The sequence below is a fragment of the Chiloscyllium plagiosum genome, unplaced genomic scaffold, assembly GCF_037043375.1.
Source record: "Chiloscyllium plagiosum isolate Xiang-an unplaced genomic scaffold, Cpla_swu_hap1 HiC_scaffold_8, whole genome shotgun sequence".
Taxonomy (NCBI): domain Eukaryota; kingdom Metazoa; phylum Chordata; class Chondrichthyes; order Orectolobiformes; family Hemiscylliidae; genus Chiloscyllium; species Chiloscyllium plagiosum.
The window spans coordinates 71,645,491-71,659,599 of record NW_028270146.1 but is presented as its reverse complement, the minus strand read 5'-3'; the positions used below and the strand labels follow the sequence as shown (position 1 = coordinate 71,659,599).

Here is a 14,109-nt window from a genome sequence, read left to right as displayed (position 1 = left end):
GAATGATTTTATTGTTATGTGTATTTTAGATTAGATTCCCTACAGTGTGGAAACAAGCCATTTGGCCCAACCAGTCCACACCGACCCTCCGAAGAGTAACCTTCCCAGACCCATTTCCCTCTGACTAATGCACCTAGCACTATGGGCAATTTAGCATGGCCAATTCACCTGACTTGCACATCTTTGGACTGTGGGAGGAAACTGGAGCACCCGGAGGAAACCCAGGGAGAACGTGCAAACTCCACACAGACAGTTGCCCAAGGCTGGAATCAAACCTGGGACCCTGGTGCTGTGAGGCAGCAGTGCTAACCACTGAGTCACTGTGCAATGAGGAAAAACAGGAAAATACAGTGAAATGTTTTTCCACAGTCATCACGATCTGGTGCCATTTTGAATAGTTTTAAGAATGAGAAAAGAAATAGAAAGCTTAAAGAGAGTCCATCAGTCCTGACCCAGCTCAACGTCACTGACGCTTACGCTACCATCCCTCTTCCACTGCTTTGCCACTGTCTATACAAGGCCCAAACAACATTGAAGCCACCACTCTTCAGGCACCATCCTATGCCACTGGGTTGATTGTCCTTCATCATTGCCTCGCTTCATCAGGCGGTATCTTTTGCCACTGGGCCTACCTCGCCGATGTCACCTCTGCTGATGTAGCAGTCACCGGTTCTGATGCCAGGTCCTGCGCTTGCCCCAGAAAAGTAAGTAGGGGTCTATGAGGTTCGGTCTGGGCCCACTCCGAATCCGTGCTGGCATTCCTTGCCACCACTGATGCTATCCGAGCTCAGGACAAGAGGCAAGTAAAAAGAAAAAGGAAGAAAAGTAGTTGGAACCTACTTCATTGCCATCTTGATGTTAGGCCTCAACTGGAGTAATGTGTTCAGTTCTGGGCACCATACCTTCTACAGGATGTCAAGACATTGAAATGGATGTGTAAGAAATTTCCTAGATTGGTATCAGGGATGAGGGGCTTTGCTTATGTGGTGAGACTGTAAAAGCTGGTGTATCCTCCTTAGGGCAGAGAAAGCAAAATGGAGATTTGACAAATCTGTTCTTAAACATGAATTATTTTGTTCGAGTAAATAGGAAGAAACCGCTTCAAATGACAGAAGGATAACTAACCAAAAGTCATGCATTTAAGGTGATTGGAAAAGGAGTGGCACCAGAAAACATTTTACGCATGGAATTGTTGAGATCTGGAACATAATGCCTGAAAGGATGTCAGAAATAGCAACAGTCAAAACAGAAATGGATAAATACTTAAAGGGAAAGAAATTATAGAGCTGCAGGAAAAGAGCATGGCAGTGAGGTTAATTGGTTGGCTCTGTCGAAGAACTTTCTCCAGGAGGATGGGCCAAATGATCATCTTCTGTGCTGCATCATTCAATGATTCTTCAAAAAAATCTCCACTTTTGAGAGTTTGAATGAAATGTCAAATCAGATCTTTTCATTCCCTTTAGAGCTATATAAAATTTAAATACATTTATTTGCTGCTGTTCATTAAACAATAAGAATCAGCAAAGCTTTTTCCATCAAATAGATGTAGCACATGCATGAAACTGAAAGCAGTGATGGTGCCAAATTTCATTGTATTTATTGTACAATGTTGATGGCCAAAATGATTTGAAAACCACTTTGCTTTCAACATGTTGTCTTCATTATTTATAAGATGCCTTTGCCAATTATGTTGACAGTATATTGATTCTTTTTTTTTTGCAGTTTCTCTTCTCCATTCTTTTGCTATTATTCAATTTTGGAAGAAAATATGCCACGACTCTGGTGAATAATTGTCCTTTCAAGGACAATAAAAGTGTAATTTTTTATCCTGCATTAAAAGCACGAATCAGTTGTATAACCATCCACACAATGGTATTGTTTTGTATCTTTCACATACAGATAGGGTTATTATTGGCGCAATCAATCTGCAGTAAGAAGCATTGACTTTTTTTTTTCAGGGTCTTATGATGCACATCAAAATTAGGTTGTATCAATTGAAATATAAAACATGAACCATCAAGCTGTTGAGCACTAAATTTCTTTTACTCTGTGTACTCGATGAGCATTCTTTCCTAACTTAATAATAAGTGAAAAATAGGTTCTGGATTCCCAATAAGTCAATGTATGAGCCTGAATTATATTGGAGCTGTGCAGAAAAACAACAAATTATTACTATAGTCCTTCTTTTTGTAATTCTGATTGAGTACATTACTACTAATGCATCTGCAATCCAACTTTAAAAAGCAATAAATTGTTAAACTTTAGAGAAAATTATATGTTCTGAAACTTAAATGTTGGGAAGCAAATAACTAAAGAAGGGTACAGATATTTGTTCAATACATCAGCCTAGAAGTTGGCAGTACTTAGTACTGAAAGGGGGTAGGCCTGAGACCCACCCAACATCAGGCTTGAAACTGTATTTATGTGAGTTGCTGCTGCTTCATTAGCATTCTCAGGTAGCACACTCAAGAGCTGAATGTCAATTTTAAGTCACTGAATTATTGTCAACAGCCTTCAAAAAGGTCCTGAAAAAGGTTGATGGGACGGGGAGGTGGGGGACAAGGGAATAACCTGGGACAGGGAGGTGGGGGCAAGGGAATAACCTGGCACAGGTAGAAACAACCTGAATGGAAGGATTGAGTGAGAGGAGACTAGTAACAGACTTTGGGACAAGAGTAGCATTAGAACAAAAATACCTGCATTTCCCAACTCAATGTTTAAGTAAGTTTTTTTTACATATATTTTGACGGTGACCTGCAGGAGCTCTTTTAAGTATTGCTGGTTATGCCGCATTTAGACCCCAATGCATTTTATTGTCAAGACAACCAAGTGTTGCAAACAGATGTAAGAACTCTGTCTGCATTTGCAAAGGACAACAGCACCTGTTTCAGGTGCCGATTATGAATTCTTCTTTTTCTGCTTTTACCAATATAGTGGTATGGGGATGGAACTGGGGAGAATATTTCTGTTGAAAACCTGTCAAAATGCTTCAAATTGTTCCTAAGATTTATTTCTATATCGATTTGTTCTTTGCAGTATCTCAGGATAAGAACAATGCTGTAATGTGGGTTCCCTGATTTATTCCTAGATCCATAAATGTATCCGTGAGGTCTTTCTTAAGAAAGAAGTAGTTTCTTTCCTCTTGTGAATCTTGTGCATGTGGTGTTGTGAAATGGCGATGCTTGGGAATGGATCCTCCCTTAGAGAAGAGAAGGATGAAAGGAGATTTAATAGAGGTGTTCAAAATCATGAGGGATCTAGACAAGTTGTTTCCATTGATAGAAGGATTGAAAATCAGAGGACATTAAGTTGAAGTGCTTAGCAAAACAACAGAGACAACATAAGGAAGATATTTTCTGTAGCAGGTGGTTAGCTTGCAATGCCTGGGAAAAGGCAGAGCAGTGAAACTGAGTTGGTCTTTCAGTGAGCAAGCATGAATACAATAGAGGCAAATGTTCTCCTATGTTGTAACATTTTTGCTTTAGATGCAGTCTAGGCTTCCACTTTAGCCTCTTTGTAGGCAGAAAATGACACCAAGCCTAAGACATTCAACTCATTGTTGTATAAGGTAATGGTTCTGAGAAGTTACATTGGTTCCACCATTTTACAAATGTAATACACATTTGATTGGGGACAGGAGACGAGATAATTGTTGTTGTTCAGAGAGCAGATATATCTGTACAACCTCTTAAAGAACCTAGTAGTTATCCCTTCCAAACATTGTAGTTATTGCTGTCATGTTTACTATTGGTTTAGTAAGGAAGTGGAATCCCTGGTCAAGAAGAAGAAGAAGGCTTATGTTAGGACAAAATGTTAAAACTCAGTTAGGGTGCGTGAGGGTTACAAGGAAGTCAGGAAAGACCTAAAAAGAGAGCTCAGAAGAGCCAGGAGGAGACATGAGAAGTTGTTGGCGGATAGGATCAGGGTTAAACCTAAGGCCTTCCATAGCTATGTCAGGAATAAAAGAATGATGAAAGTTAAATTAAGGCCAATCGAGGATAATAGTGGGAAGTTGTGTGTGGAGTCAGAGGAGATAGGGGAAGCACTAAATAAATATTTTTTGACAGTGTTCACAATAGAAAATGAAAATGTTGGTGAGGAAGATACTTGCATCTACACGAGAAGAGTTTGAGGTTCACAAGGAAGAGGTATTAGAAATACTGCAGAGTGTGAAAATAGACAAGACCCCTGGGCCGGATGGGATGTATCCTAGGATCCTCTGGGAAGCAAGGGAAGAGATTGCCGAGCCTTTGGCATTGATCTTCAAATCATCATTGTCTACAGGGATAGTGCCTGAGGACTGGAGGATAGCAAATGTGGTTCCCTTGTTCAAAAAGGGTAGTAGAGACAATCCTGGTAATTACAGACCAGTGAGTCTCACTTCAGTTGTTAAAGTGTTGGAAAAGGTTATAAGAGATAGGATTTATAGCCATGTAGAAAAGAATAATCTGATCAGAGACAGTCAGCACGGTTTTGTGAAGGGTAGGTCGTACCTAATGAATCTTATTGAGTTTTTTGACAAAGTGATGAGAGTAGATGAGAGTAAACCGGTTGATGTGTGGTGTATATGGATTTCAGCAAGGCGTTTGATAAGGTTCCCCACAGTAGGCTATTATACAAAATGTGGAGGAATGGGATTGTGGGAGACATAGCAGTTTGGATCAGTAATTGGCTTGCTGAAAGAAAACAGAGGGTTGTAGTTGATGGAACATGTTCATCTTGGTGTCCAGTTACGAGCGGCATACCGCAAGGGTTGGTGTTGAATCCACTGCTGTTCGTCATTTTTATAAATGACCAAGATGAGGGCTTAGAAGGGTGGATTAGTAAATTTGTGGATGACACTAAGGTCAGTGGAGTTGTAGATAGTGACGAAGGATGTAGTAGGTTGCAGAGAGACATAGATAGGATGCAGAACTGGGCTGAGAGGTGGAAAATGGAATTTAATGTGGACAAGTGTGAGGTGATACACTTTGGACAGAATAATCGGAATGCAAAGTACTGAGCTAATGGTAAGATTCTTGGGAGTGCAGATGAGCAGAGAGATCTTGGTGTCCATGTACACAGATCCCTGAAAGTTGCCACCCAGACTGACAGAGTTGTTAAGAAGGCGATACAGTGTTTTGGCCTTTATTATAGAGGGATTGAGTTCCGGAACCAGGAGGTTATGCTGCAGCTGTACAAAGCTCTAGTACGACCACACTTGGAGTATTCTGTACAGTTCTGGTCACCGCATTATAAGAAGGATGTGGAAGCTTTGGAAAGAGTGCAGAGGAGATTTAGTAGGATGTTGCCTGGTATGGAAGGAATGTTTTACGAGGACAGGCTGAGGGCTTTGAGGCTGTTCTCATTAGAGAGAAGAAGGTTGAGAGGTGACTTAATAGAGACATACAAGATAATCAGAGGGTTAGATAGGGTGGACAGGGAGAGCCTTTTTCCAAGTATGGGGACGGCAAACACAAGGGGACACAACTTTAAAGTGAGGGGAGATAGGTATAAGACAGATGTCAGAGGTAGTTTCTTTACTCAGAGAGTAGTAAGGGTATGGAATACTTTGCCTGCAACGGTAGTAGATTCGCCAAATTTAAGTCCATTTAAGTCATCATTGGACAGGCATATGGACGTATGTGGAATAGTGTAGGTGGGATGGGCTTCAGATTAGTAAGGCAGGGCGGTGCAATATCGAGGGCCGAAGGGCCTGTACTGAGCTGTAATGTTCTATGTTCTATCTAGTAAACCTTCTTCATATTTAAAAGAGCATCTCTTCTGGAAATAGTTATGGTGGTGTACCCTCTACCATTAACCACTAGATAAGTCCAAGAGAAAGTAAAAGGTAAGAGGATGGTGGTAGTAAACTACCTCAAACAACCTTCACCCAGTACCACCAACTACTTGAGGTGGCAAACAATGTGAAACACAATTTAACCACAATTTGGCAGAAGGGTTCATAAAGGCCACAGCCAGAAATGGCATAGAAGAAAATGCTTGGTGTTTTAGACTCTGAAAGTCAGAAAAGGTTCATTTTACCTAGGAACAAGTGCATAACCTCCATCTTGGCTACAGAAGGTGGGAATCCCTCGAAGAAGAAGCAGCTATCTTTTAGATCATTAACAAAATCAGGAAAACTTTGAAAAAGGCAAGAAAACCTTTAAAGTAGTACAGACATTATATATCATACATAAAGGAGTTTGAAAAATCTAGAAAGTAGTAAATCATTAAAAAAAAGCCCACAATAAATTTTAAAGCTTTATTTAGAAACTTAATACAATCAAGGAATAATATAGAGTTACAAAAGGCAGGCAAATAAAAGGGATGCTGCAGATATTCTTGAAAGCTCGACAGTAATTCAATTTGAAATAGCATTTGTGAACACAAGAAAGAAGCTTAAGGAACAGTGGATTACAAGCAATATTACGATGATATAGACATAAAGCACATTTGCAGTCAAGGTTAGACAGCACATTGAGAAGAAATTAACCAAAAGATATAGTACTTTTTAACAAATTCAAGGTCAGTGATGGACCATACAGAACAAAAGATTGGACTTTGCAGCAGGCAACATAACTTAAAATACAGCATTGCCTCAAAAATCAAACATTAAGTGCAGAAGTATGATACTGTTGCAAAGTTGTAGGAAAAGGGGAGGTTACACATAGAGTCATAGAGATGTACAGCATGGAAACAGACCCTTTGGTCCAACTTGTCCAAGCTGACCAGATACCCTAAACTAATCTAGTCCAATTTGCCAGCACTTAGCCCATATCCCTCTCAACCCTTCCAGATGCCTTTTAAATGTTATAATTGTACCAGCTTTCACCACTTCCTTTGGCAGCTCATTCCATACACGTACCACCCTCTGCGTGAAAATATTTCCCCTTATGTCCCTTTTAAATCTTTCCCCTCTCATCCTAAGCCTATGCCCTCTAGTTCTGGACTCCCCCACCCCAGGGAAAATGCCTTGTCTATTTACCCCATCCATGCCCTTCATGATTTTGTAAATCTCTATAAGGTCACCCCTCAGCTTCCGACGCTCCAGGAAAAACAGTCCCAACCTATTCAGCCTCTCCCTATAGCTCAAACCCTCCAACCCTGGCAACATCTTTGCAAATCTTTTCTGAACCCTTTCAAGTTTCACAACATCCTTCTGATAGGAAGGAGACCAGAATTGCACACAATATTCCAAAAGAGGCCTAACCAATGTTCTATGCAGCTGCAACATGCAAAGACAATAATATAGTATAGCAATATCCTTTAAACATATAACCAATTTATTTATAGGGAAAATTGGTGATCACAATGATCTGAGTTTTACTGGAATTGTTTGTATCAGTGTACAACTCATTAATTTTAGGCTTATTAGCAGTGCTGACATCACTACCCTATCAGACCAGTTGCTATGACTGAACAAACAGAAGCTACAACTTACAGAGATAAGGCTATGTAGACTAGGTGACGTAACTGTCAAGAATATGGGAATGTTACAACTTGCATTATAACCACAAGGAGTGTTAAAATGTTACATTGTTTGCAAATGAAAGTCTTCACTCGTGAAAAAGCATACTTGTTGCAACCTCAACTTACCTTAAGGAGTCAGAAGGGGTCCCATTAATTCCAAGAGAACGACTGGTCCAGTTAGAAAGTACCATTAACTAACTTGTAAATATACAACCTTTTTATGCTTCTCAGATTTCTAGGAGACTCCTAACAGAAGAAAGAAACAAGTGACACCACTTATGTTGGCACAAGGGAACTGTTAAACATTGTCAACATAAAGGAAGTCACATATCTCACAGGACTGGTGGAAATATTTATTCCTCTGTATTTCGAAGCAGAACAGTCAGTGCTAGTGATAGTGCCAAATAAGCAGTAAACTTCCAGAAATACAACTGACAGGCTGAAAAAATTTACTCTATTAGTTAAATAAGTAAAGTGGGCAACTGAAAATGTCCAGCCTGATCAACAGCTCATGGGAGATACACAGCATATATCTCCATGGGAGCCAAGCTAATGTCTCCAGATCTATACACAATCAATAAGGAAAAGAAGCTTTGTTTACACATCCAGAATACTACAAAGGACAGACTATTTATCCAAATTAAAAAGTGATTGCCTGATGCCAAAACTCAAAATTTTACAAGGAAGATCATACTTATTTCAATAGAAAATCTTCCAGGAAAGGAATTCACGAGATTATAAATTCCTCAGGTAAGGTAATGTATCAACAAAAACTTCGACAAGTAACAATGTCCTCTGTGAAAGATAGCTGTGAGATTAAAGATCCTCCAGTAGAGAAATAATCAATGGCTCAATAAGAGTTCACTTTCCTCAAGCAAGACATCTACATTTTCCAAGTCTGAGAGAGTGCATCCCAAGAAAATTTGGAAAGTGGCCACACTTGAGGGAGATGTGATTCTGGTAACTGTATTCCATCCATGATTATGTAATGGGATAACTGTGGGGAAAGAAATTTGAATAAGATAATGGTCCTGAATGGCTCCACTCATTCTACTGATGCCACAAATTGTCTGGGGTTGAGACAGAGGACAGAATCTTATAGGAGTCTGAGTGACGTGAGCAATGGTGAGATTTGCTGATTGAGACATCACAAGTATCTCACTCCAGCTTTTATACCAAAGTTTACCAAATTGATTCTTGGATGGTGGGGCTAATCTATGAGAAGAGGTTGAATTGGTTAGGATTATATTCATTGGAGTTTAGAAGAATGCGTCGGGAATCTCATAGAAACCTATAAAATTCTAACAGGACTAAACTGGTTAAATATAGGAAAGATGTTCCTGAGGGTGACAGAGTCCTGAACAGAGTCATAGTTTAAGGATTTAAGTTTGCTCGCTGAGCTAGAAGGTTTGGGTTCAGATGTTTAGTCACCATACAAGATAACATCATCAGTGAGCCTCCAGTGAAGCACTGGTGTTATATCCCACTTTCTATTTATCTGTTTAGGTTTCTTTGGTGTTTGGTGATGTCATTTATGGTTTGTTTTTCTCAGAGGATGGTAGATGGGTTCCAAATCAAATTGGTTATTGATAGAGTTCTGGTTGGAATGCCATTCTTCTAAAATCACCTTTACAATGTTTTGAAGAAGAACGGGCACCCAATAAGCACAGTCCGCCGATTTCTCAGCAACAAACCCAAACAAGCAGACAAAACACGTCCAGAAACACTCACCACTCCCCCCTACATCAAAGATATCTCTGAAATGACTGCCAGACTACTCAGATCTCTTGGCATCATGATAGCCCACAAACCCATCAACATACTAAAACAGCAGCTAATGAACGTAAATACCCTATACAGACAATAAGCAAAACAAACATCATTTGCAAAGCACCCTGCAATGACTGTAACAACACTACCAACAGGCAGTAAACTAGCCACCAGGATACATGAACATCAACTAGCCACAAAACGACATGACCCACTAACCCTAGTAACCTTACATACAGACTAGGAAGGACTCAATTTTGACTGGGACAGCACATCCATCCTAGGACAAGCCAAACAGAGACACGCACAAGAACTCCTGAAGCATGGTATTCCACCTGGAACTCTATCAACAAACACATCGATTTGGACCCATGTACCATCCTTTGAGAAACAGAACTGGAAATAACATCACCAAACACCCAAACAAACCTAAACACACAAATAGAAAGCAGGACATAACACCAGCACTTCACCAGAGGCTCACTGATGAGGTTAGCCAGTATGATGACAAAATATCTGAAACCGAACCTTCCAGCTCAGTGAGCAAACTCACATCCAGAACCTCAACAGGACCAGAAATCTTTTCAAAACTCATTTAAGGATTTAAGTTAAATATTTTGGGACTGAGATGAGGAGAAATTTCTTCACATAGAGAATGGCGAGCCTATGGAATTCACTATCACAGAAAGTGGTTCAAGCCAAAACATTGTGTTTTCAAGAAGAAAGTAGTTATAACTCTTGTCACTAAAAGCATCAATACGTTTGGGGAGAAGGTGGGATTGGGGTCTTGGGCTCAATCATCTATGATCATATTGACTAATGAAGCAGGCTTGAGGAGTCAAATGGTCAACTGCTCCTATCTTCTGTATGTTTCAATGCTTTCCTTGCCTTTTTGTGCTTTGCCCCCTCAGCCAGAGATATAAGGCTCATATTTCTTCTGTTTTGTCTTACCGGTTAACATAGATACAAAGGCAAGAAGCTTGTCATAGTTGTCAGCAAACCTAGTCAAGTCAAGAGCAAGGCATTTAGTAAGGGGGTCTGAGCACAGTAAGTGAAAGGCAGCTTTCATTACCAGTCCAGGGACTTGGACATGATCAGATACTTGGGGCATTCAGAGTCAGGATGTTCTCTACATTAGGGATGACGAGCCAAATGGTAGTATATCTCTTGCTTTCAGCCTTTCCACCCAATGGTGGGCTGTTTTTCTCCTGCAATGAGAGAGAGGTCACTATTACAGAGATCTGTGGGACAGCTGTTACATCTGGTACAATTGAGGAGGTGTCCCAAATGAGTGATCAGGCCACACAGAGGGTATATAGGATTAGTGGTTTGGGATGGGAGAAGCAAGTGAGGGAAGATGTTGCAGGTTGTCTCGTGTCATAGACTCTGCTCACAGTCCTGAGGAAAGAGGAAATCCTACATCTACCCTATCCAACAGAACCTCCAGCTATCTGCCCTGAAAATAGGGTGCCAGGTTTCCTTAGTTTGCCATGTCTGGGACAAATGTCAGGTACCATATAGTACAGCTCCAAATTGACAGTGTTGTTCAGGTGCACAATGCACTTTCAAGGATGTGGCAGATGCAAGGAGTGCTGACATGTTCCAGGATATCTGCAGAGTGACAGGTTGTTCCAGGAATAGCAAATGGTAAGATGCAGCAGGAATTAGACATGATGGGTGCAATAGTGGAAAGTAGGTAGTTATGAGGCGAGTTTGGGACTATATAGCAAAATGTGGGCAGGTGATGGCCTCGTGATATTATATTAATCCAGAGACCTGGGTAATGTCCCAGACATTTGGGTTTGAATCCCACCAAGGTAGATCGAGGAATTTGAATTGAGTAAAAATCTGGGATTAAGAGTTTAGTGATGACCATAAAAAAAAGTCAATTGTTGAAAGAATCTGGTTTGGTTGATTAATGTCCTTTCAGAAGGAAACTGCCATCCTTACCTGATCTGACCTACATGTGACTCTAGACTTACAACAATGTAGTTGACTCTAAACTGTTCTCTGGACGTTTAGGGGTGGTCAATAAATGCTGATCTGGCCAATGACACCCATATTCTGCAAATGAAGAATGGGAAAAAAAACACACTTGGCTGTGTGGCAGAAATGCCTCCAAAAAGCTCAGATCTAGCCAAAAAAAGTAAGATTCAGGCCAGGGAGTTCTACTCTAGCTTTTAGATGGAACAGATGTATTTGAACCAGCTCCCTAAAGTCCTAGTAGCTTGATCTGACTAAATGTAGTTCTATTTATTGCTACCACATAATGAACCCTTTTGATATTTGAAAACTCTGAGAACAGCAGGTACTCAACAGTGGTATCTGCTCTATCACCTACATTCAATATAATTTTTCCTGCAGTTGCGCAAATGTCCAAGCTTCATGCACAGGAGCGACTCCCAGAACCAGAAGTCAGTGTATTAGTTGGTTTTGCGTGAACCCTTGAAGAATCTGAGCAGCTCAGAGGGACCATTATCCGTCACTAATTCTTTTCATTTCAAAAGTATAGTTTGTTTGTAAAATGTCATCTATAAGTGCATATAAAGGTTCTAAATCAATTCTGTATAGTCTTTGCAGAGAGAAAATAATAACAAACAAAATGGAAATTTAACATTTCTCAGAGCTTCTCAACAGTTGCAAGAACAAAAGACATTTTCTGCTTATGCTGGAAACTACTAATGTTCATTTGGAGGCAATGTGAGGGTCTGAGAACTGAAAAGACTCATAATCCCAAACATAACTGGTTGAGAATAATGCCAGCATATTTCAGGCAGACCAAGTGCAGCTTTTACTGAGTTGATGGGCCTTCAGGTGCAGTTGATGTTTGTCTTGGTGGGCATGTTAGGGAACAGACCATATTGCACAGACTCCCGCATCATGAAAATACTCAGGGATGAATCTCGACAAAATCCACTGCATCTCTCTCCAGACCTTCTTTGCAAAGGCACATTCCAGAAGGATATGGGTGATAGTCTTTTTGTCAGCACAGACACTTTGAGGGCAGTGAGGAGTGGTGCACAGGGATAGGTGTGCATGAAGGATCTGATGGGCAGTGCCCTTCTCACCACCAGCCATACTATGTCTTGGCACTTGTTGGAAAGTTCTGGTGATGAAGCAATTTGCCTAAAAATTATGAGAGTCTGCTCATGGAACCACCTTTCCGCCCTGAATGGAAAGGTATCAAATAAAAAAATGTTCCAGTTCATGTTAATTCTCTAAATTTGAAAGAACTACTGATGCCATATCTCTTCCTTTATGGCAAAGTAAAAGCAAAGTTAACTTACTGAGGAACGCAGCAAGATATCGTTTAATAAATTAGGGGGAGAAGTAATGCGATGGTCACAATTTTTTCAAACAGATGAGAAATCTTCGGTTGGACTATAACCTGGTGTTGTGTGATTTTTAAACTTTGTCCACCCCAGTCCAACATCAGCTCCTCCACGTCAAAAATTTCATTATTACCATCAATTTTAACAAAGATTAACAATAATCAGTGTGCAGTTTTGTTTGTGACTTGTAATGCAATGATAAAATTATAACCAAAGATTTCTCATCTGTTTGCAAATAATATGACCATCTCATTACTTCTCCCCTTAATTTATTAAATGATATGTTAAGGACTTTTAAAATATAATTTGATGTACTCACTAAGTTGATTTTGTTTTTACCTTGCCATGTGGTATCAGTGCTTCCATGGGTTGGAAAAGAGGTAATTTTGATGATTGACCAGACTTGGCATGAATTGTTTCTCTCCAGATTAACAGAAAGACAGGTGTTTCATCATGGCTTTAGCCTGAAAGAGTGATTAATAGAATTGGAACCAAAGGCATACAGAACTAACAACAGCCAAAAAAAAAGGAGGTAATTCTATAATTCAGAAAGAAGTATAAAAATTACTTTGAATACGTTCTTGTGCACTTAGTGGTTCATCAAACTAAGTAGCTGTTTGTTTGTCGGAAAAATTGGAATTTAATTAAGCTTTGGTTGGACGAAACGTTTCAATCTAATGTGAAATGATTTTAGTCAGTTTGATCCTACATTGTTGTAGGTATGGGGCCACAGTATAAAACTGTCTCTAATTTGACACATGTTCGCAACTTAACAAAATTAACAGTCATCACTTAGAGAAAGTACATGGTCGCTCATGTGCGAAATACAAAATGTTGTGATGCATGAGTAAAAATGCTTCTTGAGGTTGGAGCTGCAATATATTGTTGGTGTACAATACAAGGGCTGCTGTCTGTATCTAACCATGTAATTCTTGCAAATACTTGTTGCTTGAAGGACAGAAATAGGAGTTGTCCTTTTCCCAATATGAACATCCTTCACCAGGAGAAGCTTAAATTCAACTGCAATAACCACTCAGAATTATATTGCCTTACATACAAATGACAATTTCTGAGAGATGTATTGATCCAGACATTTCTGATGGCCAGAGAGTCACGTAGCAATGTGGACTGGAGTTGGGCATTGGGACTATGCAGAAACTTTGACCTAGATGATTCTGAAAGAATTGCCAAGGAAAGTGATAATTCCAATGGACAATTTCACTTTATTTAAAACCCTCAGAAAGTCCCTTGAAGTTAGAGAATTTGGAGAGTGCTGATTAATTTAAGCTTAATAGTTATCCAGGGTAAGTTAGGATTACTGCCAGAAATCCTAATGGACATTTTACAATCATCTATAAACTTTTCTGTACCAATGGAATATTAATGTGATAAACACTGAGACACTTTTGTAACTATTAAATCACTGCTGTGACTTATATTGCTTTCTAATTTCTGCATAGTAACATATTCAGAATTTGTTATATATTTTTGAATGTTACAAGTGGGTGAGGAGAGTAGAATGGCTCCAGTTTTTCATTAATATATGTACTTGCAA

At 39.7% G+C, this 14,109-nt stretch overlaps 1 protein-coding gene across 4 annotated transcripts in view; it reads left to right on the top strand.

Annotated features, from left to right (window-relative positions):
• akap6 (A-kinase anchoring protein 6) overlaps window positions 1-14,109 on the top strand; it is a 418,819-nt gene that overhangs the window by 194,758 nt on the left and 209,952 nt on the right. The window lies entirely within an intron of this gene.